This window comes from Malaclemys terrapin, chromosome 3 (genome assembly GCF_027887155.1).
Source record: "Malaclemys terrapin pileata isolate rMalTer1 chromosome 3, rMalTer1.hap1, whole genome shotgun sequence".
In the NCBI taxonomy this organism is placed as follows: domain Eukaryota; kingdom Metazoa; phylum Chordata; order Testudines; family Emydidae; genus Malaclemys; species Malaclemys terrapin.
The window spans coordinates 123,721,131-123,748,129 of NC_071507.1; the positions used below are offsets into that span (position 1 = coordinate 123,721,131).

General features: G+C 38.3%; 1 protein-coding gene across 4 annotated transcripts in view; it reads left to right on the forward strand.

Moving 5' to 3' along the window:
- FYN (FYN proto-oncogene, Src family tyrosine kinase) overlaps positions 1-26,999 on the forward strand; it is a 188,852-nt gene that overhangs the window by 12,485 nt on the left and 149,368 nt on the right. For 3 of the 4 annotated variants that reach the window (XM_054023095.1, XM_054023093.1, XM_054023096.1), the window contains exon 2: positions 19,406-19,603. The exons of the other annotated variant lie outside the window; for it this stretch is intronic. The gene's annotated coding sequence lies outside the window, so the exon portion shown is untranslated. The remainder of the gene's footprint in view (positions 1-19,405; positions 19,604-26,999) is intronic. 4 annotated transcript variants of the gene reach the window in all.

A 26,999-nucleotide genomic window follows, 5' to 3' on the forward strand; every position in this document is an offset into this window, starting at 1 on the left:
CAATGCAGGGTGAGTTCCTATTTCTGCTTGCTTAGGAAGACTTGCTAATGGTTCCACCATGTATGTGAGTAATCTGGCCATCCCAAACTTGTGACAGTAAAAACTTCTTATAGTGCCATCAGTTTATTAATATACAATACTTGTTTTGACTGAGGAAATGGCAGTCAAACCACATAACAGATTTAAGTTAGAGTTTAGGATTACTGAAATGGTAATATCACATGGAAAGTGATTTGTAGAGCATTCTAGTGAAAAAGTATTGAAGTGTCACTTTAAAAGAAAATGTCACCTACAATAATGCATTTTACTTTAGATTTTCTTTTAACTGTTCATGTAGTGATTTTTCTTTAACTATGTTAGTATAACTGAGGTCAGTTTCTAGAATGGAGAAGGGTGTTGTTTTTATCAGAGGCCTATTATGGAGTTCTTCCTGGAACGTACAGTTTTCTTCCCAAATTTTAATTTAGTAAATTAAACAGGCATTTTGAGAGACATCCTCCAATGGTACAGTACAAGTTGTCATAGCTCCACTGAAGCTGCTGAAGCTCAAACAATTGACTCCAGCTGAGGATCTTGTCCCTCCGTGTACTTTGTAGTTTTTTCTTATTGCATTTTAAACTCTTTGCTATTTAAAGGGGCGGATAGCATGCCAGTGTTTGTTTGTTTAAAATGAGTAACTTTGCACCCAGAAACATTTGGGTTTTTTATATTGTGCTGCACACAACCTTGGCATTTTGCACTAAGCAGTTTTCTTGCAGCATGCAGTAATATAAACTGAGGCAACAACTTAGTACCACGGTGATTGTTTTTAGTAAAATAATGAAGAAAATACATTATCCACTAAAAGAGGCATTGTGCGTGTGTTCTGTTTATATCCCTGTGATAGTTATTGAATAGGATACTTAATAAGTCACTTTAAATGTCACATTCAGTAACAGTTTGAATCCTCACATCTAACAAGCGTGCAGTTCCAGTGTCCCAAATTGTGAATGATAGTACAGTAATATATTGAGATTCTAATTGATCAGGGGGTTTTTAAGGGTTTCAAAACTTTAGTAGCATATGTTGTATTATCTGACTAACATAAGTACATATCCCAAATATTCAGTGCAGAAAAAAAATGTATTTAAGATACAACCCTTATTCAGCGGCACTATTTCCTAAGTGCCATAAAAATTTGGTTTCCTGACATACTGAGTGAATACCAGTCAGAGGATGACTACCATCCTTCTAATCTGGGTCCGTTATGAGAGGCTACAGAACCTGCTGTTGCAGAGTCTTGGATAGAGAGTGATCCGTACAAGGAGACTGAGTTGGTATTTTATGCCTACTTCCTCTTTACTCCTCGTGTCCTATAAAAAATGATTTGGCGAAAGCTGTGCTGAGCCAGTGCTGTGCGTCATGGACCCAAAGCCTGCTTGCTCCTTTGCTCCCTATTTCTACTCAGTATTGAGAGAACCTCTTTCTCTCCCAAAACACCCAGGCAGGCATGAAAGGATGCAGCTGTAGGGAAGGGAATGTTTGGCTTGGCTTTGGTTTGGGGGAGGGAAAGGGAGGAAATCAATATCCTCTCTAGCTCCCTTACCTTCTGTCCCACCAGGGGACTTCCTCTGAGTCCCTGTTCCTTTCTGGCTATTGCTGCCACTGCTTTCCTCTCGCATCTCCCCCTTATTATCTTTGACAGCTTCATAGTGGTCCTGATTGAACTATTCTAGGAGTCCTGTCAACTCCTATCCACAGCAAATCTGTCTCCGTCCTTGTATCCCTCTTGCCCGCCCACCTCGCCTTTCTCTAGTCAACTGATCTTTTAATATAAAGAACTTCTACGTACACCTCTACCCCGATATAATGAAAATTCTGATATAATGCGGTAAAGGAGTGTTCCGCGGGGGCGGAGCTGCACACTCTGGCGGATCAAAGCAAGTTCGATTATAACGCCGTTTCACCTATAACGCGGTAAGATTTTCTTGGCTCCCGAGGACAGCGTTATATTGAGGTAGAGGTGTACTTGAATTGGCAGAAGTGTTTGAAATGGCCTTGGTCATAATACTGTAGAAGTACTTATATTCATGATGATTAAAATAAAAAGTTGGAGTATTGTTTTATTTTTACACAGTAGTAGAGAATTATATGTTTACAATGTACAATTGTTGCTGTAGGATAAAATGAAGGGACCTCAGAGAAGTTAAGATGAGGGCCTTTAATAAGGGGATTAATGTAATCAAATAGCTCATTCAGGTCATTTGGAAGTATTGATGTATGGTGGGCCATAGCTCAGTTAAAGGCTAAATCAACATCTGTACTGTGTGGGGAAAGACCTGGAATTTCAGCCATTTAGTATGACCAAAGGGCCCTATCTTGAACTTATTACTGGGGCAAAACTCCCAAAGAGCCCTTAAAGAGGGCCAAATAATTGTCATGGTTTCTTTCTAAGCTCTGCTCCTGTATGAGTATGCCTGTCTTTTAAGAGCAAGTAGGCCTTCCAGAGCAGGGAAGTCATTTTCTGTCAGATATCTTATCTTGATTTAGGGAGTCAGTCTATTAATTGCCTTAGTGTACTGTGTATGTGGGTAATGCTTTAGATCACATAAAGTTTTGTTTGGGATAGGTTTGATACATGAAGGGGCCATCACCTTATGCAAGCTTTGACTTAGCTGCCACAAAAACTTCATACAAAACTGTTTCTTAGTCACAGTTTGTCAATGACCTGAAAGAGTGTGGAAAAGAGGATAGGGAGGATATTTAGAATTACTGTTTGTTTTATATATTCTGATAAATACAGTGTTTTGCCACAAGCTAAATGTTAGACAAGTTACAAAACCTGACTTTCCCTGAAGAGTATACAAACTAAAAAGAATGCAGGATAAATTTTTTTGGCAAACTGAAAGGAGGAAAACTGGAAAGGATGGTAGGGAGATATGAACAGAGCTTTCCGAATAATGGATTTTTATTTGCTGGCAATTCTCAGAAATGAAATTAAAACCAACTTTAAAAATGATTTTTTTAACATTTTTGAAAACTTCTAATAAAATTGAAGGAAACTTTAAAATGAAAAGTCATTTTGAACTGAAAAATAGAAGCATTTCATTGGGAAAATATCAAAATGAAAGGTGACTTTCAACACTAAAAATTCAGTAAAACTGAAACAAATTAATGAAACATTTCAGTGTTGCTGTAACTTTGCTGAAAAAATGTTTTGGCCAAATAATTTCACCCAGCTCTAGATCTGCATACCTTTTCCTGCCGTAGTAGCACTTCATTTCAGTGTCTGAGGCACTGCTCCTGCAAACACTTTCTCTTGTAAAGTTTTATGGATTGGGATCCAGTATTGCCAACTCCAAGTGCTCAAAAATTATGAGACTGACTTAAAAAGGATAAGTGGCTTTTCTTGGTGTTGTGCAGTTGTTGTTCTCTTTATTTGCCTTCTGGCTTTTGAGCCTTTAGGGTGCACCCTGGTCACATTTTCAGGTTTTTCTTTGCAACTATGAGGGCTGAAATTCTCATGTAATAGCAAGCTTCTAAGAGTGGGGGGTAGGGGCTCAAAAATACAGATATCATGAGGTTGATGATAAAATTCTGATAGATGGCAATGCTGGGAATGTAGGAATGCTTTCTCTGAAAGATCCAGTTCAAGTCTCCAAGCTTTGGAGCTGACAAGGAAGATAGTAATAACCTAGCCTATAAGACAAAGGAAATCTTGACCTGACTAGCTTTGGTGTAAAGTTATAACTTGCCTCTGTTTTTTGCTAATATTGGAAATTAGATACTCGAATGAGATTGTTTCAGTCATACAAAAACAAGCTCTATATTTATCTCCACATAACACACACACACATCTTTATTTGAAATGGAAAAGGTAATGTTGCTTTGCAAAGACTATATTAAAATCATTTTGGGTTTTCTTAGTAGTTTAGATATGCTTCTCATCATCTCCTTCCCAAATATCTCAGGGGAAAAAAAGGATCTTAGGTTAGATTGGTGCACTTGAAAACTGCTATTGATGCTCTGTTCATGATGATAGTGGGAGTGGGGGGGGGGGGGGAGAGATATTTTAGAGGCATGATATCTTAGAACTCGTCAAATACTCAGCTTTGGGTACTTTCTGGTAGTGAAAGAGGTGGTATTGGCAACTTGCAATTATCATGAACTTGGTGATGATGGGGTTTTGTGGGGTTTTTTGTGTTTTTTGTATTGTTTTTAACATGTGTTACTAGCTCTGAGTATCAGCTTTCATTTTACTTAAGTTTCTAGCTGTAATGACTGTAGAGAGAAGTTTCAACACATAAACCCCAAATGCTACAACATCAGAAGATTTAAAAAGAAAGTTTCTTAAAATGTCATGATTTTTTGTGGGGCCTGACTCATGACTATGAACTCTTGGAGTATGAAATACTGAAGATGGCATTTATTTAAAGTCAGGCCTTTTGGCCTTCAGCGTCTGCTGCCCATACAGAAACTGCCAGCGAAAAGCTCAACTTTTTTTTTTCTTTACTGAGCAATGTAATTTTCTTTAACACCTTCCAGTAAAGGCTCCAAGGCATTCAAATTTTATTAAAGTGAAGTTTTTCCAGTTTGAGGTTTAGATATGTTCAGCATATAATGTACATTTTCAATGTACTGTGTGGAGAACTAGTTGCTAGAGTCATTTTGTTGCTAATGAGTCCTGCATGCTTGGCTTATAACATACTGCTCTGAAAATGCACATGCATAAACTGGTGTAATAGAGGCTGATCCTACAAATATTGTTGTTAATGTTGGCAGATGTTCATGGTCAATATAGTGCTTTCTCTGTAAATAGATATTACTCTCTGGCAAGCAAATAGCTTATGAAGAGTGGATAAGGTCAGGGGCATTGCTGCATGTCAAGCAAGAGCAGGTGGGGTGAACCCAAATGCATTATTTAAAAGGACATGGGTGTGACTTTTCTCCATGGGCCTAGGAGGTTGCTCTTGCTTTCCCAGTGACTAAAAATATGTACAGTCCTGCACTGAACACCCCTCCCCCCCCCAAATCCCCTAAAGTTTAAAATCGTCCAAAACGTCTGGCCTGGACTGTTTAAGTGCACACACAAGCTTCAACATGTGCATAACTGAAATGGTCAGGAATGTGCATTGTCTATAATTTTGCTGAATCGGATATGTTAGATATGACAAATGACTCAATTTGAGGTAGATTAAAAAAATATTTCCCACAAAAAGTAGGATTCAAGGTCTCTCTAAGAAAAAGCCTCCCTCCACCCCCAACGTAGGGGCTTGTTATTGCAAAAACTATGCCTAGTCAATGCACAAGGAAACAGTGTCAGTGGAGGGTCCCTCTGTCACTGGGCTTATTTGTATGTTCTTTGCTGCTTTTATGTTTCTCCGTGATGAGTGTGCAGATGGGGGAAATTGTCCTCTTTAAAAAAATAATAATGAACAGGGTTCTGTTACTTCCCCTCCCCCCTTGCTATCAGTAACCAGTGAAAGATACAAAAAGAAGTGCTGGGCAGTTTGCCTTCTGGGCATATCTAGCAATCTAACAGTTTTTTGTTCCACCAGCCAGCTGCAGTACTTTTGTGCCTGAAAACAGATTTTTTGCTATAGATAACTTAAATGTAAGCAGAATTGGGCCCCATAGTATTTGGAGTTATAGACCTGAACAGCTTTAAGTCACATTGTTAATATTCAGAAAGTTTTAGGATAGTGTTGTGTCTCAACTTTTATCCTTCACTTCCTAGAGGTTGGATATTAATTTTCTAAATAAGATTCAATTGCAGTTTTTCACTGTTGTATTGAGGAAATAACTAGGAAATTATCTGGTCTTTTTGAGGTGCTGGGCACTCTTGATGCCTATTTGGCAGTTAAAGGCATTCTGTACCTTGCAGGGAAAGGCAAGGAGGGCAGAATCTTTAATTCTAGCCTCTGCTGGGATTTCCACCTGCATATTTTAATTTAGCAAAACTTCCATTAGCTTTGCTGGGTAAGGACTCTTGGATTGGGTCCTTAAACTGTAAGTATCACATTTGGTGAAACTTCCATGTTTGCTCTGTATTTTTAGCTGCAGTGGCACCTCTCTTCAGATTTGGTTTGCACACTGGGTACGTTTTGATGCCTGCCAACTAAAATAATCCCCTTGGGACAGAAGGAAAACCAAAAAAAGAAATTCCCCATCTATTGCTGAAATTTAATCAATGGGTGGGGGAACCCAGCATTTTAAAAACATATATTATTATTGTCTTTGGCGCGAATGAATTGCTTGTTGCCTCACAATTTTCTTGAGGTAGTCTGGTTTCTTCACTTCCTTTCACTAAAGTGTTGTTTTGTGGGCTAAAAATCAGCACATTTTTGTCTCACTTGGGCCTTGTCTACATGGGAAAGTTGTAACAGTTTAACATAAATTCATTTATAAACTGACATGGTTAAACCAGTGCAAACCCCTATGTGAATATTCATATTTCAGGTTGAGCTGCTAAATTTGGTTTAGTTTAAACCTGTTCCCAGTTAACTTTAAACTAACCTTAAAAAAGCCTCTCGTATAGACAAAGAAGTGACCCCACAAGTGTTTCCACCAATGTAGCTATATCAGTTTAAATTTAGGTCTTTACTGTCTATTGGTATTGGTTGCTAGTATCCCTGTAAAGCAGATCAATTAGTTGCAACCACTTCATATAAGTGAAAAGAAGAACAGGAGTACTTGTGGCACCTTAGAGACTAACAAATTTATTAGTCTCTAAGGTGCCACAAGTACTCCTGTTCTTCTTTTTGCGGATACAGACTAACACGGCTGTTACTCTGAAACTGTTCATATAAGTGGGCAGCTCTGTCATTCATTGCTGTAAGTCTCTTGCTTTAGAGCAAGACCAGCTTGAGCAAGTTGGTCTATGCTACAGTCTTCTGTTAGCATAGCTATGTCTGGCAGGAGTGTGAAGAGGTGTGATCTCTGATGCACATAGTTGTGCCATCAAAAGCCTCTAGTGTAGATGCAGTTATACCCACAAAATTTCACTTTTATCTATGTAGCTTGTTTCATGCGCAGCTGGTGGCGGGGGTGGTGGAAATAAGCATAGCTTTGCTAATATAAAACTGCAGTCACATTACCAGCCATTTAGCAGTTTAGTATACCACTATTCTTGTATTAATAGAGCACTCCTAGTGTAGACATTACCTTTTTCTTCACTGAGGCTAAGTGTTCAGGAATACCATTATTTCTATAATGGTTCTTTGCTTCTTCTGCTGAAGAAAAAATAGTAGTGCTGATATAGCACTGGGAGAGATTTTTGTGTTTTAAGACTTTCTGTCTACTCTTCAAATGTGGACATCAGCAGCATTCAGAAATAGCTCTGGGCAGGAGGAGCATTCTGGGGACTGGCATGCCTATATCTCTACCAAGTATCTGTTTGATTTAAATAGATATTTGCTATGGCCGTACTGGATATAGAAACTGTAAACGCTAGCAGTGTTTACTCAGACCAGGTCTGCAACCACAAAACATGTAGGAATGTTGAAATAGGAGAGGGTAGGTGCAGGGATAGATATTGATAAATCTTGCTCTTCTGAGAATAGCAGCCTAGAGTTGCACAAAATCATGTATTATGGCTGATCTAAAGTTTTTTTCATTCCTATTTAAATAAGAAACTCATGTAATGGATGAGTCATGCTTACACCAGTTGTTCTAGCCCCCCCCTCACCTCCCCCCCCGCGCCTTTGCTGTAGATAAAGCTCAGTGTGATGGAACTCAGTCATCTACTACCCAGGCATCTGAATGTTAACTATAATTATGCATATACACAAGTAGAACCAGTATACATTGCCTTTCTAGTGGCTTGGCCATATATTTTGGGATCCGTTTTATAGTCTTGCTTCATGGGTTGCATGAAAATACTCAAACTAGAACTAATAAGGAAAATCTAGACTGAATATTAGGAAAACTGAAGCACTGCAACTTAGAAACCTTAAAACTTGACTGCACCAACCACTGATAAAACTGAATTACAAGAATAATTCAGCATTGGGTGGGAGGCGGAGAAGGGAGATGGATTAAATGACCTAAAAGGTCTTTCCTAAATTTCTGTGGTATGATTATTGTACATGGGGCAGATAGCACTGCCTTTTATTAAGGTAGCTATTATAAGACTCATTTTTCAGTTTTATAATTTTGCCAGACTTGACTATTTGAGCTGAAATTGTCTGTGCTTCTTCCCAAGGCATTTCTATTTTATTTTTGGTCTTGGAATACAGCCAATATGGTTCAGCTGTTTCCAAGAACAAAGCTAGAGGAAAAATACATTTTTGTCCATGTTAAATCCTAATGATCGTTTCTTAGGCTCCTAGATTGCCCCCGCCCCCAAAGTCTTTAAAGCAGGGACTTGATATTTGGCAGGGGGTGACGTTTGTGTCAGGGATGTACCGTTTGCTGTCCTTGTGAAAATCTGCCCAAATTGGCTGAGTTATATGCCTTTGAAAAATTGTAGTTCACACATGCTCAGTGAGACTTGCTAGAGCTTCATAACTAATTTCCTGAAGATTTTGCCCATACTAAGTAAACTCCAGCCTGGGACCGAGGACTTTCTCTGCAATTGCTGCTGCAGGCTTGGCTGTTGCTGGCACTAGTATTGAGAGCAGGAAGTCTGTATCTCTTGTGCTCTCAATAGCTCCCCTGCTGGGTACAGGCAGTAGGGAGGGAAACAGAGGGGACAAGACCTGAACCTGGTGGTGGTGGCAGGGAGAGTTTGGACAAGGAGCCTGGGGTTGGGAAAGAGACTAGGATTGGATGCTGGCTGGGGTGGGGATGAAGCCAGCTTAACCATGCAGGTATCTCTGTGATGCTATATGATGGAGCTCCTGATTTTTTCAGTTTGCTGTCTTAGAAAACCTAATAAATAACAGAAAAAAAAACTTGTTAAAAGAATATTATTAAGGTTGCAAAGTAAAGCAGAACTTAGGAAATGCAAGAGTTAAGGTTGCCCATGCATCCTTTATTCTGCCCTATTGTGTGTATGCATTATGATACGACTTTAATTACATGATCACATTCCATTTTTTCCACAGCACACCTGCCTCGTTCAGTGCACAGGATGGATGGTGCTTAGTTAGTGAACAGCTATTCAATATTTTTTTTCCTCCTTGTTCAAAGTGTTGCCCCAACCTTATTTACTGCACACTATTCAAACCCAGCTCTGAAGACAGAACTATTAATTTCTTCATAGATATTTTTTATGGTGCTCATCACTACAGTATTTGCTTCACAAACGTTAATGTTCACAACACCACTGTGAGGTAAGGGGTGGTACTATCCCCATTTTACAGTTGGAGAACTGAGACACAGAAATTAAGGTTGAAAGGATCCGCTAGTTTTGGGTGCCCGATTTGATGCCCCTAAGAATTGATGTTTCAGTCTATTTAGATTGTATAACGGTTTATGTTCAATACACAGCTCCTGTTGACTTCAGTTGCAGCTGTGAGTGCTCAGCACTGCTCCAAATCAAAGAGGGGGGCTCCAGTGAGGCACCCAGAATATGAGGAACTCACAATTGATGCCCACCCGTGAAAAGTTTGATTTAAGTGACATGCCCATAATTGCATAGGAACTCTGTGGCAGAGACTGGGTAGATTCCAGTTCCCCAGGACAGCCTTCAGTTGCCTCAACTAGGAGACCTTCCTTTCTCTTGCTGCAGTCCCCGGCCTCTCACTACACACTTTCCAACTTTTGCAACTGGCAAAGCAGGGGGCTTGCAGGCAAGTCTCTTTCACTACAGAACCCCAATTTATCCCCAGATCATTGACTTCTGTGCACTGAACGAGGCAGGGTTCATGTGTGTGTGGGTAGAAATAGTATGTGATCATGCAGTTAAAGTCTGTGTCATAATGCAATATGCAAGGGGGCCAAACCAAGGTGGCACAGGCAACCTTAATTCTGGCACTTAACTTTGCAAACTTAATGTTCTTTTAACACTGGTTTTGTGTGTGTGTGTGTGTGTAATAGAATAATTACATTACAATAGAATAGAATAGGGAAAATTTAGAAGTGAGGTTTTATATTGCTTAGCATATGAAGTAGTTCACTAGACAAAGAGAAGCAGAGGTCTTAGCGCTAATTTCTGATGGAAGTGGGCAGGTGTGAAACCTAAACATTTGCAGTTGCGTGCAGTAATTGTGGCAAACATGACAAACCAGCCTCTGTGTAACAAGAAAACCATTTGTGGGCAATTGGTGTAATCTATTCAGAATGGAAATTTTGGTGCTGTTCTTTCTGTGGGTGTTTGCAGACTTTTCTTCTCTGCACTCCTGAAGAGGCAGGATGTAGCTGTAGCTGTGAAAAAGTCAGCTGAACCTAAAACAGGGTTTCTGTGACATCAGAATTGATTAGAATGGGTATTTCTTTTAGTGAGACCTTTTGCATGTAAAAGTACTCTTTCAACTATATAGCTTTTAATTTGTTTTGGGTTGGGGTTTCCCCCCTCTTAATATGTACCATATACACCTACAAAAGATCAAACTACTGAAGAACTCTTCCATTTAAAAAAAATAAATCCCAGCCATTCCACTGATTATATTTAAAAATTATCTTGATGTGTCTATGGCTAACAAAAAGGGAAGTGGGAAGACGGACAAATACTCCCACATAATGGCTAAGCTAATCTGATTATTTTAATGATTAATATACAGATTTACACTTGTCGCTTATAGGGAAAAAACAACAAAGTCAAGCACTCAAGTTAGGAAATGCCAGAATTAAGATTGCCTTGTGCGTATGTATTATGATACCTTCTTTAATTACATGATCACTATTTTTTTTTCCTAATTGTCTCATTGATCGTTAGCTGAACATATTCTCAGTGAAATTTTCATTGGGAATTCAGCATCCAATCCAGCTTCCATTAAAATCAGTGGCAGTGCTCCTTGGAAACAGAATTGGGTCTGTCTATATGTGTAAAAGAACAAACAAATAATCAGCTAATTTGTTAGACTTGTTTGTGGCTCAGAACAAGAGTCCAAAGGGAAAAGATAAATATATCTGGGGTTCTCATCACAGAGTTAATAGAAGTTTTGTGAAATGCTCTTGTGCTGTTAAATGAACAAGATTTTGGGATACACAGACTGTGTGGAAAAGATATTTAATATGTCTTTATTTGATAAGTGATATGACAGTAAAGCGTCTCTTTTGTATTTTAATTCACATTTAACATACTTAGCTTTTTGCCATTTATCCCAGTAGAATTTAAAGAAAGTAGATACAGTGCAGATGCATTCACACAATAGCTGGAAATACTGCAATCTATTACACTCCTGCTTTAAAAAAAAAAGGGGGGGGGGAGGAAAATGCAACTAACTTAAGCTGCCTGTTGCCATTATTTTCTCCAACCACATTTTCCAGTGTCCAAGTGCTTTTTAAATTAAACATGTCAGACTTCTCATGCTGCTGGGCCTTAGTTTAATTACTGAAAGGCCTTAGTTTAATTACTGTAAGGAAAAGTACCATTTGTGTCCCTAAAACTTGTGGGGGGGGAGGGGGATCTTGGGTTGTGGTTGGCTTTGTTTAACTGTTTTACTGTAGTACAAATATTAATTTTTAAAGCTGTAAAATAATATTGTGCCTGCAGAACTTGCTTATGTTTCATATAAAAGTTTCTGGATCAGAAATCTCTGGAGGTTTGATTAAAACACCTTATGCCGTGTAAGAAGAAAAACATGCCCTTTGCCAATTAGCATTTTCAAGCTAATAAAAGCCAACTCTGTGTCTGGACTTCATGTATCCAGGCTGCTATTGATGACATTTTGAAGATCTGTGGCTAACAAAGTTTACATTGTGCTTGGAGAAAAGGTTACGATAGAGCCTCTTGATGTAGCTATTGAGTTGTTGGATACATCCAATTGCCTTTGTATCAGCCACTAAGGATTTTGTAGTCCATTTGCTTATTGGAGCAAAATGAACCAGACCCTGAAGAAATACAATTTCAGTATATATATTTTAAAGGTTTTTGCATTGGAGTTGGTGTTAGCCCATTGCGGGCCCTAAGTAGGAATATTTTGGGGGCCTCCCCACACAACACATACTTAAAAAGGGAATAGAGCTGCTTGCGGCCTAAGCAATTTCTTAGTCCACTTATGCCTAGTGCTGGCACTGTTTGCATTATGTTAATTAAGTCTAGGAATTATTAGTTTGGAGCTTTCATTTAAACTATCTTTCAAAATACTATCAATAGCGGCATTTAGAAAGTGCCCTGTTTTTCATGGCTGTAACTGTAAAATGTCTGAATGCTGATTTCAGCATGTAAGTAGAATTGAAGTTAATACCCTAGGTTCAAATGGGCACATCCTATGACTGATTTCCTGCAGACACTACAGAACATCAGTCTTTTCCATTGTCACTATGTGTGACCATTATAATGTAGATATTATAATCTACTTTCTGCCATTTCCTTTTTTCTTAACATTTATCATTTGGCTTGTGCAGATACTGACATTGCATGAAACTTCTATTATTTGCATGAAACCTCTGTTCTTTGCAGCTAGAGAAAACATCACCCAAAATTCAGAAAGGGCCCAAAAGTCTGCACGTTTTATCTTTGCATTTATTTTATATAGGTTTTAATATACTGGTTAACTGCTGATTACTTTATTTCATTGTAGCAGTGCCGGGGGAATGCTGTAATCATTTTGTGATGCATTTTGGACAGACTTATTGTCTGCTAAAAGAGCGTGTGAAGGAGAGATTAGAGTCATTCTTCATACATTTTTTTTTTATTAAATAATATGCTTGCATCAAGATATCAGAAAGATGCTATTAAGCAAGATTGCCAAGGTGTTGATGCTGGAGTCATGTAATATACTGCCCAAAACGCACTGAAAAGACAGATGTACAAATTTGAAATTTTGCCCAACACTTGGAGAGCTGGTCAGAACCCTTTCACCAAAATATGCTTTTTTTGTTGAGACTGTCTGTTTCCATGAAACTTTTGTAGGGAAGGCTGGAGGGACCTGACTCTCTCATATCGCAGGCCAGTACCTTAACTAGAGCTGGCTGAGTAATGAATTTTTCAGTTCATTGGCAATTTAAAATAGAAAAGAAATTATTTTGGGTTGAACAAGAATTTGTTCAACCCAAAACAAAACATTTTTGTTTTGATTTTGAGCATTTTATAACACTTAATGCTATTTTTAGAAAACTAAAAGGAAATATTGAAACAGTCATTTTGAATAAAAAAATTGAAAAATGTTGAAATGAAACATGGGGTTTGGGAATTTGACTGAAATAATTCAGTGAAACTGACACACATTTGCAAAATGTTCTGATCACCAAATCTACATTTCTTGCCAAAAACGTTTCAATCGAAAAATTTCATCCACGTCTAAACCCAACCAACAACCAGTAGAATGTGATATACCCATGCTCATATACCTCCAGTTCCCTGTCACAATTCATTTTCACAAAAATGTTCCAAAGGTTTTATTTTTGGTCTAATGTGGAACAAAAACAAATTTTGAAACCTTAAAAATTGCAGTGAAATGGAATCATCATCATCCAGTCAGCTCTACTCATAACTTTTCTTCAGGAATTAGAGAATAAGCTATAGCTAGGAATCTCTGTATTTTTGATTGAGTTTTTGCTACAGTTCACAGCATCCTAATTTATTCTTAAACAAATGTAGCATTCCCTAAACCATGAACTGGAGTTATTGTTAAGAACCACAGCAGTTCTGACACTGTAAACAAGAATATCCTGTGTCATGACAGACAACTTTACACTAGGAATGTGACTGGGATCACCAATTCTTTTGGCTACTAGAAGAAATGGGCTTCAAGTAATAGCCCATAATGTTTGACAAATCCAAACATGGTGGCTTCAGGCCTGTAACAGAGGGCCCAGGTTTCTCCTTCTGTAATCAAGACAACAACATTATGATTGCTAAAGTCTTCCCAACTTCCTGGGTGGTGCCTCTAATCTTAGGCTCTTAAAACATTTTAAATGTGTATATATAAAATATGGTCCTCCCTACCTTGAGCCCTCACTCAGCTGCTTATGTTACTTTTTAATATATATTTTTGTCTTAATTGGGATGGGGGGAAGTCCAGAGCTTGGAAGGACTCGCCCCTTTCAGCTGCCTGGACTAAAATCCTCACTGTGGGATGACTGGTTCCTTTCAGAGCTTGCAGACGCCTTCAAAGGAATATGGTTCCAGTTGGCTTAATAGACAGTATACTAAGGACCACCTGCCAAGAAAACCCACAAATTTAACCCCTGCTGGTCCTGCAAAACTGCTGAAATGCAAACACCAGTACTGGATTGACTTCAAGAACCAGTTAGGAATTGAGGGGTGCTTTTGGCCTAGTTCATTTTCAAATGGTCAATATATCCTGTCACAGGGCTTATCTATTTCTTACTAACTTACTTCATAGCTAGATCAGCAATCTAAAGGTGAAAGTGATTATAGTCCCTTACCAATATTCTGAGCCTTCTATTCTCTTTTTCTGTTAAACTGGTTTGAATGAATGTTTTACTGTACCTGTGTTCTGGGCAACCCAGTGACATGAAAGACACCAGGATACCACTCTACACACCAGAGAATTCGGGCCCTACAGAACATAAGAACGGCCATACTGGGTTGGACCAGTGATTCATCTAGCTCTGTATCCTATCTTCCAACAGTGGCCAGTGCCAGATGCTTCAGAGGGAATGAACCGTACAGGGAAATTATCCATCCCCAGTCATCTAATCCCCAACTTCTAGCAGTCAGAAGTTTAGGGACACCTAGAGCATGGGGTTGCATCCCTGACCATCTTGGCTAATAGCCATTGATGGACCTATCTTCCGTGAATTTAGCTAATTCTTTTCAAAATGCTAATTTCTTTTCTTTTGGCCTTCACTCACAACATCCCCTGAAGAAGAAACAAGTGAGACCATCTAGACTCTAGAAATCACTTATTTCTTTAGGCCATGTAGCCTTCTAGCATCTTCCAGACTGAGAGGGAGCTGGGCAGCAGAGCTGCTCAGGAGCTCTCTGAACTGGAGCACACGGGGGAGAATCTCATGGGCTGACTTGGGTGGGTGAGGGAGAGAAGGTGGTTCGGGGTTGGAATTTTTAAAAACAAATAAAGATTGAGGGTGAGCTTTTGGGAGAAGGATGGTGAGACAGAAAACATAAAGGGTGGGGACAGATGGCAGGGCTGTGAAAGAAAGGGGAAGCAGGGAGCAACACATGCTTGAAACAAGCAAAAGATGCAGCAATCTAGAATGGGAAAGAACAAGTGGTGTGAAGCCAAGAAAGCTTTTACAAAAGCATGGTACCTAGTAACGTCATTGAATTAAAAGTTGGTTGACAATATTATAATTAAATACAGTAATAAACTGCTTTATGTGGCAGCACAAGAGGTGAGACCAGACTGAGAAAAAAGCAATGAAATTGGAAGGGAGAGAGATTGAATAAGGACAGAGGAGGAAGAGTGAGGGATGAGAGCAATGGAGTGAGACAAGACTGAGCTAAAAGGGAGAAGAGAAGAGGTGGACATGGATTGAACTCCTAAGTAATGGGTAAATGGAGAGTATCTTGTTAAAAAGATGAAGGTGCTGTACTTGTAAGTATTAAACTTTCACTAAGTGAACTAGATGTTCCCTTTTCTCGTACGTGAAGAATATTGGCATTAACCTGGGATCCTGGTTAGGTTCCAGTTCCACTAAGTATATCTTGCATCTTCAGCTGTACAAAGTGTTCTTCACTTCCTATGTTGAGTTGCTGTGTTCTACCTTCACTTCCTGTGTTAAAAATAATTGTTATGTTCCACCTTTCTACCTTTCATTAATTAAGTAATGACAGGGTCCATGTCTGTCTTCCAGGAGTGTTTAGAGAACTGATGTATGTAAAATGCTTTGGGATCCAGGGTTGTAGTGCTATCGACATGCAGAATCATATTACACCAATATGAAAATCATGCTTGAAATAGTTCCAGCTCTCTTCCTACCCACTTTAGGGGGATACATTTTCAAAAGGTGTTTGATTAAAGGGGTTAGGGGACTTAGCAGTGTAACTCAATCAATGGGAGATGAAATGGAAGTTGGCAATTGCACTACTTCATTGGTATGTAGATATAGAGGAAAGTAAAGTTGTAGGGTGTGGGTAGGAGAATGAGACAATGGGGAAGTGCTCTGGGGAGGGGGTGCTGCTGTGGGGTGAAGAGGGAACGCCTTCACCGAATTCAGAACAGAAGTCCTCTGAGATTCATGTTCAGATAGCAGGAACAATATTGCAACCTGAATTGGGGAGGAGTGGCATCTGTTAGGCATATGGAATGTGACCTGATGGGATGTTGGAGGGGGAGCAAATAAACATGGTCCACTTTCCTCTGTGTTCTGCAAGATGGCAGCTTCCAGGGATAAAAACCTGAACTGAAACAATGCCAGCGTTATGCACAACTATAGAAAAGTTGAAACTTCTGCAAGTATTTAATAGCTAATATGAAATGTTTTTAAATTTGCATTTAAAATGGATCCCTTGCATCTCTAACTTCCTAATACCTAAAGCAGCTTAGCAATTTGACATTTGTTGTATTTTTACAAATCAATATGTAAATTCATTTACCACGGTGTTCAGAGCTGATGCTTGCATTTCAGTTTAAGATGGAGGGAAAACTGCCATTACAAAGAAAGTTTGTCTAGTTGTAGAAAATTGATCTCTTTCTATACCCTAAAATTGTCAATAGCCCACAAAAGGGCAAAATTGTTGGTTGACAGGGTAAAAGGGCAAGCCCTGTTTTTCTGAACCACAAGTGTAGAAGAGGTGCCCTGGCTATTTATTGAATGTAATAAAACGTGCATTTAACACAGCAGCATCACTGTCCAATGGTATACATGTACCTTAAATGAAATGCTCACAGTGAAATATCATTAAACTTTTGCTTAATTTAACCATTATAGAGTGGCAGATAATGATTTTTTTCCTAAATATCTTCACACTAAAATTTAAGTTAATCCCATTGGAAAATAAACTAACTTTAGGCAAAAACATTTGTTTTTAGGAAGGGGGGGGGGCATTCTGCTATTTCAGGAGATGGGAAAGGGATGAAGGGAGAAGTGATAGAATAGATCAGAGAGATGGTTGGAGGCAGGGATGGATCTGCCATAGAAACACTGCGACACTAGCCCATCCAGAAAAATGAGTACAATTAGAGTTTAAAAAATCTTCCTTCACTCTAATTCTGTCCACCTCTCAGGTTTTAATTTAACTTCCTAGCTCTTCCAGATGAAGGATCCATGTGAGGGGCAGCTGCTCCAGGGCCGAGATTCTATAGTGCTCTTCAGGAGTAGCTCTGAAACAATGGCAGAAGACAGAAGGGAAATTTCAAAAATGCATTTAATTAACTTGCTTTATGAGTAACTAGTGAGTTAATGCCCCATTCAAAATTTTGAACTATGGCTATCTCTGGTTAGAATATTTTATTGCTACTGTGATTTAAACTTTGCTATGGCGATGCAGAAAAAATGACGATCTTCCTACCTGAGAGAGTAGGCATCAGATTCTGGCCTTAATGCGTACGTCTAGCCCTAACTTAAATGGAAGGCCGGTGCAGGCAGGATTTGGCTCTAACTGTAAAAATTACCATCTGCCAACTGGGCAGGGACTTGGTTTGTGGGGGGGGGGGTTTCATATTTGTTCAGGTGACCATGATTTAAAAATTTACATGTACAACTTTTAAATGTTGGCTGTGCTGCAATCATTTTCCTTTCTAACTGAAACATGATAGAACTACTTCAGTCATTGAGCTGTAGACTCCTGGAAAAGTGCTTACACTAGTTAATGATTCTTAAATGTATTTAAGATAAAACTGAGGAGAAATGTGCAAATATTTTTGCATGTGACTAAAAATTCTTGCATATTGAATCTGATTCACTAAAAGCATAAAATGTCTACTGAATGAAACAAGTCCTCAAGAGCATATATATGCTATAAATACTTAATCTGATTAAGGATTTTACAGCTACTGTTTCTATTAATGGCAAATGAAGCTTACTGATTAATTCTCTTGTGCACTAAAGTGAGAATATGCCTTTTCAAATGGAAACAAAGATGCTGCGGAACATTGCATAATATATTTTGTGCAAATAGTTTGAATCCTTAATGAATTAAAGCCAAAATGTGTGGATGAGAATCTGCTAAAGTGTGGTAGACATTGTATAGTATTTAAACTTCTGTACAAATACTTACAAATATTTCAGTGTTCACACTTCATTTCAGAATCTCAGAGCCTTTCAAGAACATATATTAAGCCTTACAGTGCCTCTGTGATGTAGATAATATACCCAATTTAGGGATGCAGGAAGATGTGGGTCCAGTACCTCCCTTTATGATCAGTGGCTGAAGTGGAAATACACCCAGGATCCCTAATTCTATCCCTTGCTTTCACCCCATCCATTCCCTTAAAACTAAAGTGGAAAGATACTGAGAAACAATGGTCAGGGTAAGAGGTTTGGTTGCCTTTTGAAATGGAGTTTCACTATAAGAGCATTCACTATTGGGTTTTACCGAACTTATAAGAGAGTAAACACATAAACTGCACTAAAGTAACATTAAGTTTGCAAGATCCAGGACTCAAAAATTTGGGAATACCAGGCACATTCCTGACACAAAGGAAACCTCCTCCTGCCAACTGTCATCAAATTTCAAGTCCCTGCTCCAAAGCATGGGGGCACCAAAGCTTTTTCAAAGAAAAGGCCTCTTGATCTTTTTCATCATGAGCAAAACATCATATTTTTCCCTAGCTTCATTCTCAGAAGAAGCTGAACTATTTTTGGCTACAATTTTCCAAAAAACTTAGTCTGGGGCCATCACTCGCATGAAGAATTTTAACCCAAATCGTTAAAGTTTGGCAAAGTTATAAAATGGGAAATGTTGGGTAGCCTGAATATGGTACTACCAGTCCTGGAAAAAGCATGGAGGTCTCTGGTGCCAGCTGAAAGGGAAGATGGTTGATGGCTAAGGTATTTTTAAATTTGCCAACCAGGGATTTTTGGCTACTTGTAATACAGAGTTTCTCAATATGCACTGTACTTTGGTCACATTGTTCACATGTTGTGTGTACCAAGGCTGTGAAAAGCTAAAAGCAATAGAAAACATAAATATATACAAGAGGGCTGTGTTAGTTTCTCTAGGAACTATACCCTACTTCGGTTGTCTGACTCTTGAAACTGAAATTTCCACCATATTGCATATGTTTAAAGGGGGGTTGTGATTTTGTGTTTTGTATGTATGAGGATGATGCAGAAAATCAGTGAAGCTGAGACACTGCACTGCAGTCTTTGTAGACTTGGTGGCTGGAATGAATGTTCAAACTATAAAAGCACGGCAAAACAAATGATAAATATCGTGTAGGTGAGACTACTGTTACTGTGCTAGTAGTTTGGTTTTAGACATTTAAACAATTTTTTTTTTAATCAGGAGGTAGCCGTGTTAGACTGCATCCACAAAAACAACGAGGAGTCCGGTGGCACCTTAAAGACTCCCTGGGACTGGCTGGCTCACTACAAAAGTAACTTTCCCTCTCCTGGTATTGACACCTCCTCATCAATTATTGGGAGTGGTCCACATCCACCCTGTTTGAATTGGCACTGTCAACACTGGTTCTCCACTTGTAAGGTAACTCCCTTCTCTTCGGGTGTCAGTATAATAATGCCTGCATCTGTAATTTTCACTCCATGCATCTGAAGAAGTGGGTTTTTTTACCCATGAAAGCTTATGTCCAAATAAATCTGTTAGTCTTTAAGATACCACAAGACTCCTCGTTGTGTGTTTTTTGTTTTTGTTGTTTTTTAATTGAATCTAAGGTACTGAACTCAAGTGGATTAATTTGTTTTTTAGCTATAGATTTTTTTTCTTTAGCTGAGCTATAGAGTGTTGCTAGAGCACTTTGCACCGTGCAGACTATTTGAGACATGCTGTCATTCTTGCTGAGAACTTCTTTTACTCAACAAAATTTGTACCTTAGCTCTCTCTTGGGGTCATGTCATACCTAATTTTCTTTGGCGGGCTTGATTGGAGCAGAAAACCTGCTCTCTTGGTACGTCATCAGTTTGGGGTAGGCAGTTGAAGTAATGCAGCAGTGTCCCTCAGTCCAGTAGAAGCACTATTGTTTTGAACTTCGGTCCGTTTTTCTTTACAGGGGTGGAGAATAAGGCTGGGTGGGGGGGCTTGGTGATGGGGGGGAATATGGCTATGTGGAGGGGAATGTACCAAGCCAGAGGAGAACCACTCTCCTGTCAACATGCCCCCTGGGTTTTAATGAGTAAGTGAACATCAAGATATAGGAACACAAGAATTGCCATACAGATCAACCCAAGGTCCATCTAATCTTGAATCCTGACTGCAACAATGACTGACCCCAGTTGCTTCAGAGGAAGATGTAAGAACCGCACAGTTGGCAAATGTGGGATAACCTGCCTTCCCCGCCGCCACAGATCTCACTGTGATCTTTAATAGTTAGAGACTGGCTTTTAAGCCCTGAAGCACAGGGTTTAATGTTCTTTCCAGCGTTCTGTTAGCACTAATTATGCTAACTCTGGAAACTGGTTATTTGTATGGACAATAAGAGTCTTTTTGAATCTATAAATTCTTGGTCTCAGCTACTTCCTGTAGCAGTAGTTCCAGCCGAATTACATGTTGTATGAGAGAGTATTTTTCTCCTCCGATATGAATTTGCCACTTCTAAAATTTCATTGAATGTCCTCTTGTTCTTGTGTTGTGACATAGTTCAGGAGTATCTGTCCCCCCACCCTCCAAATCTTCCCTAAACCACCATTGTATATATTTTTATCATGTCTCCTCATATTCATCTACTTTTTAAGGTAAAATTTTTTTTCAGTCTTTTCACAAGTGTTTTTCCAGGCTCTTGACCATTCTCATCTCCCTTTTCTGGAGCTCCTCTAAATCTGTAATATTTGTTTTGAGATGAGGTGATCAGTACTAAACACAGTATTCCAGAGAAGTCTATGTGATTGATTTTATCCAAAACATTACAATAGTGTTATTCATCATCCTATTGCCCATGTATCCTAACAACTTATTAACTTTTGACCATAGCTGTCCATTGAGCAGACGTCTTTGTTGAGGCGTCTATAGGTCCTTGCTGGACCTGATCTAGTTAATGTAGAACCCTGTAAGACTTTGAGATATTCACAAGCTAGTTGGATACAGCCCCTGCTTCCTCCACTGGGGCCAAACACCACTTCTGTGGTTCTGTGGCTACCAATTTTTATCTTAACCCTGTCCCCTCCTTGCAGATTTTTCCATAGAAAAGCATTATCTGGACCTGAGTTCTTATCTTTTGTTTCCTTAGTTTTTGTGCACCTGTGGAGCTCCATGAATTCATTGTGATTCCAGAAGTGCAACTGAAAGTACAATTAAACAGTCTGAGCTGCAGAGATGGGATTTGGGGTAGTAGACCTCTGTAACACTGTAAGAGGTTTAAGATACAAATATATTCAAAACAGAGTAGAGACATCTTCTCTGATACTGTTGTCTGATTAATAATGCTTCTAAACTATGGTGTGGTGTGGAGAGGAAATGACCTGTATCAGACCAATCACAGGATCAGTAAGTTACACCAAGGCATTTGCTTATAAATGGAAACACTCCAAGTATTCTCTGTTCATTACTAGTTCTCAGTATTGCCTTCCAGTGTTGTGTGAATTTCATAAACAACTGCCTGCTAAATGGATACACAATTGAGAAGCAAGCCAAGTGCTTCCAAAAATGATCTTGCTCTGGGTAGAATAGGTTTTAATTCCTATGGTCCTATAAATAAAGACTGTGGTCAAAACTTCAAAAAGACTTTTCTGCTTCAGAGAGAAGCTTATTTAGCTTTAAAAATAATTACAGGGCAAACATAACTGTACTCTGTAATTTTTATGGATGGAGTTAAAATATTTTTAGCAGTTTGAGAGCTGTTTGATAAAATGACAAAACTGTACTTGTGCTATGTACGTATCTCACCAGCTCCAGAATACATAATCATACTAGACAGTACTGTGATTGTACATTGTTTTGCTTTCTAACCTGACTTCCAATACTTAGATAAATTTGTATGAGGTCTAAATAACCTATGCAGGAATTCTCTGCTCCCCTCTCTTTCCCTCTCCTATCAATTTTGATTACTTTGTTGAAGTACCCCTCTATCCCGATATAACGCTGTCCTCGGGAGCCAAAAAATCTTACTGCGTTATAGGTGAAACCACGTTATATCGAACTTGCTTTGATCCGCCAGAGTGCGCAGCCCCGCCCCCCCAGAGCACTGCTTTACCGTGTTCTATCCGAATTCGTGTTATATCGGGTCACGTTATATTGGGGTAGAGGTGTACACAAAAAATGGTGGTGTTTTGCTTTTGTGTTTTTGGGGAAAACATGTTGGGGTTGGGGAAGAAAACTATCGGTGTGATATTTCTGTGAATCTGAAAGTTTCACTTTCGATTGCTAAAAGAATGTGCCTATAGAATCTCCAAGGGGGCATCCTTTTTAGTTGATTTTATTATAGTTCATAATTCATATAAACCTTGCTCACCAAACTAACTGCGTCATGGCAAGTCAGTTTTATTTTTAAGATGAAATTGGTTAACTATTTTATCCCTATTAACTAGGAATGTTGATTAATCGCAGTTAACTCACATGATTAACTAAAAAAAAACACGATTAAGAAAATTGTGATTAATCGCAGTCTTAATCACACGGCTAAACAATGAATACCAATTGAAATTTATTAAATATTTTTGGATGGTTTTCTACATTTTCAAATATATTTTAATAATAACATAGAATACGAAGTGTACAGTGCTCACTTTATATGATTTTTATTACAAATATTTGCACTGTAAAAATGATAAACAAAAGAAATAGTATTTTTCAATTCACCTTGTACAAGTACTGTAGTGCAATCTCTTTATCTGAAAGTGCAATTGACAAATATAGGGTTTTTTTGGTTATATAACTGCACTCAAAACAAAACAATGTAAAACTTTAGAGGCTACAAGTCCACTCAGTCCTACTTATTGTTCAGCCAATCGCTCAAACAAGTTTGTTTACATTTACAGGAGATGCTGTTGCTCACTTCTTATTTACAATGTCACTTGAAAGTGATAACAGGCATTCACATGGCACTTTTGTAGCCGGCGTTGCAAGGTATTTACGTGCCAGAGATGCTAAACATTTGTATGCCCCTTCATGCTTCAGCCACTGTTCCAGATGAAATGCTTCCATGCTGATGATGCTCATTTAAAAAAAAAAAAAGTGTTAATTAAATTTGTGACTGAACTCCTTGGGGGAGAATTGTATGTCTCCTGCTTCTGTTTTACCTGCATTTTGCCATATATTTCATGTTATAGCCGTCTCGGATGATGACCCAGCACATGTTCATTTTCAGAACACTATCACTGCAGATTTGACAAAATGCAAAGAAGGTTCCAGTATGAGATTTCTAAAGATAGCTACAGCACTGGACCCAAGCTTTAAAAATCTGAAGTGCCTTCAAAAATCTGAGAGGGACGAGGTGTGGAGCAAGCTTCCAGAAGTCTTAAAAGAGCAACACTCTGATGCGGAAACTACAGAACCTTGAACCACCAGAAAAGAAAATCAATCTTCTGCTGGTGGCCTCTGACTCACATGATGAAAATGAACATGCATCGGTCCGCACAGCTTTGGATCATTATCAAGCAGAACCTGTCATCAGCATGGATGCACAGCCTCTGGAGTGGTGGTTGAAGCATGAAGGGCCATATGAATCTTCAGTGCATCTAGCACGTAAATATCTTGTGACGCTGGCTATAACGATGCCATGTGAATGCCTATTTCTCACTTTTAGGTGACATAAACAAGAAGCAGGGCAGCATTATCTCCTGCAAATATAAACAAACTTGTTTGTCTGAGCGATTCGCTGAACAAGTAGTAGGACTTAGTGGACTTGTAGGCTCAAAGGTTTTACATTTGTTTTATTTTTTAATGTATTTTTTGTATATAATTCTACAATTGTAAGTTCAAGTTTTATGATAAAGAGATTGCACTACAGTACTTTTATTAGGTGAATTGAAAAATACTATTCCTTGTGTTTTTTATAGTGCAAATATTTGTAATCCTAAATAAATATAAAGTGAGCACTGTACACTTTGTATTCTGTGTTGTAATTGCAATACGTATATTTGAAAATTGTAGAAAATATCCAAAAACATTTAAATAAATGGTATTCTATTGCTTAACAGTGCGATTAATTGCATGACAGCCTTAATATTAAGTGAAACGGCATTCACTGGGCACCATTAGCTTTTAGTCTTGCTAGCATGGAGTCTGTGAAACTGCTAGTATTCTATACTGTCCATCTTGACATTACTGAGGGCAGCTCCTCCTACACTGAAGAGTTCTGCCTCTTCTAAAAACACACTGGAGTTCTTCTTAATTTAACCAGCTTCATTAATTGAGGTGGAGCAGGAAATATACAGATACAACATACAGATCTAGCTGTAAATTTAATTACTTCTGACAGATTTTTTTTTCATTGAAATTGAGTCATTTTACCAGAATTCTGTATTGGGAGATAATTGTCAGAACACTTTTTTCCCCAATGCTGAAACAGGCTTTGATATTTCATTTTGCATAAACATTTGTTTGGTGTTTTCTTATTTTGTATTATGTTAGCTTGCAGTACAAAATAAAAAATGAAAACAAAATGAAACATTTTAGTTTGTTGAAACAGTGTTTCAGTCAACCCCAAAACATTTTGTTTAGGAATTTTCCTTCACAGAAAATTTTGAAATGTTTGGTTTTGGAACGGAGCCACACTTTCAATTCTTGGAATCCTTTGTGCGACAGAACTTCTATCCTCCATGAAGCTCTAGTATTAAGGTGGTTAGTGACTGAAAGCTATCTGAAGTTAGTTGATCTGTCAGATTGATGCTAGACATGTAGCCCATAACTATCACCTTTATTGTCCACCCAGGATGGAATGGACATGGAGAGTGAACTATCTTCTGAGGCCTATAAGTAGTACCCCAAGTAAAAGTGAAGGCACCTTGATTGGGGCAATGGGTGAGCAAGATTGTTCTGTGGATAGGCAGACGTTAAATCTTTCGCTAGAGCTGCCAATCAACGAAAATTAACAAGACCTGCTGTTGACTAGGCTGTGTGTTCTGTTTCATGATTTGTTGGAAGGGAAGACTTGTGTTTCCTATATAACATACAAACTGTGTAGTGAAGTGTAATTGTGTGGAAGAAAGGTAGCAAAACAGTGCTGTCTAGCTTGGTTGTGTTAAGAATCATGAATTCCTAAGGAGCAAATGTATGTTAAGAGATTCCTCAGGATTTTCAAGCACTTGTAATTTTCTTCTTGTTGCTGCGGTGATCTGGGCAATCTTGACTGTCTGATAATTAGCTCTCACTTGTCCTTTCTCCTGGTTATTCCAGTATAAATCTTTCCTGAGAAGCAAGATGAACCTTACACTCTAGCACACACTCAAAATAACTGCTCCATAATAAGTATCAGAGGGGTAGCAGTGTTAGTCTGAATCTGTAAAAAGCAACAGAGGGTCCTGTGGCACCTTTAAGACTAACAGAAGTATTGGAGCATAAGCTTTCGTGGGTGAATGAATCACCCATGAAAGATTATGCTCCAATACTTCTGTTAGTCTTAAAGGTGCCACAGGACCCTCTGTTGCTCCATAATAAATCTGTATATGTTTTCACACTGTAACTCTTTAACCCATGTCGTCATGGAGTTGCGTCTCAAGATCATAACTTGTACCTCAGTGTGCTATGCCTGGTGTTTAAAGCTACATTCAAATAAAAATTCTGTTGGAATCCGCACTAGTCAGCGAAAGCTTTGAAAAATCTTTTGGGGGCTTGAAGAGATTTCACAACACAAAACCCAGGAGGATTTTTCATAATTGAATTTGACCATCAATTTTCTATTCAAAATAATTTTGGCATGTAATCTTTATTTTCCAGGATTTCACTAATAAAGGCCTGATCCTTGCAGGCCACCTACATGCAAATCTCCAGTTACTTAATGAGATTTCCCTAGTCAGAGTGACTGCAGAATTGGCCCTAATTCATGCAACATAAACGTTCAGAATTTTTCCAAAACCAAAGACTGTCACATAAACTGGTCTTTAGTAGATATATTTGAATTGCTTCCTCTTTGTAGGTAATTGCAGTGGAAATGACATACTGTTTATATGAAAAATGTTTTGAATTGTAATTCTTGTATTAATTAAGCCATGTGTTTTGAAACTGCTTCCTGTTGTACACTGGATGTTTAGTCCCTTATTTGCTCCAGAAATGAGGTTTTAAATGGTTTCAGTGTGATTTGTGTGTTTTTGTGTCTTTTGGGTTTAGTTTTTAAAGGCATCTACCTATTGCATGTGTCTGAGATGACAAATATTTTTTTAAATGAAAAGAAATGTTGAATGATAGTATAATGAAATTTAATTTAACTCTACGGAGTTAATGAGTGTATATAATTTTGTTTTTTAAATTTAACTAATTTGATAGGTGAGATTAAGATGAATTTTAAGGAATTTAATTTTGAGACTTCTTTTCTATCAATTTTAATAAATGAAGTTTCATCCTCTTTCTGTTGCTTTCAATTGAGAAATTACCTTTTAGGATACTTGCTATAAATGAACAACTGCTGAAAATTGCAGAAAAACCTACTCAAAGACAAACCATTGACTTCTACTTTGTTTTACCTATGTTTAAGACTAAAATAAAATGGCAGCTTGTAGACCCTAGGAGAAATAAAAGTTAAGTGTCATTTAACATCCTAAGTCTAGCACTGATGCATGCTGTTAAAAATACTTTAGGATCTTTTTTATGCGTCAAGGTTTGTGGTGCAGTTGCTCAGTTATCTCTGTTGCCATTATCAAAACAGTTAGTGCTAAGAAGTTAGTATGAATCTTGATGGAGTGTTGTGAGCATGTACTTACATTAATGCCCCAGAGAGTAAAAACTTGTAACATTATAAGCCCTTGTAATGTAACTCAAATTAAGAGTTTAACTC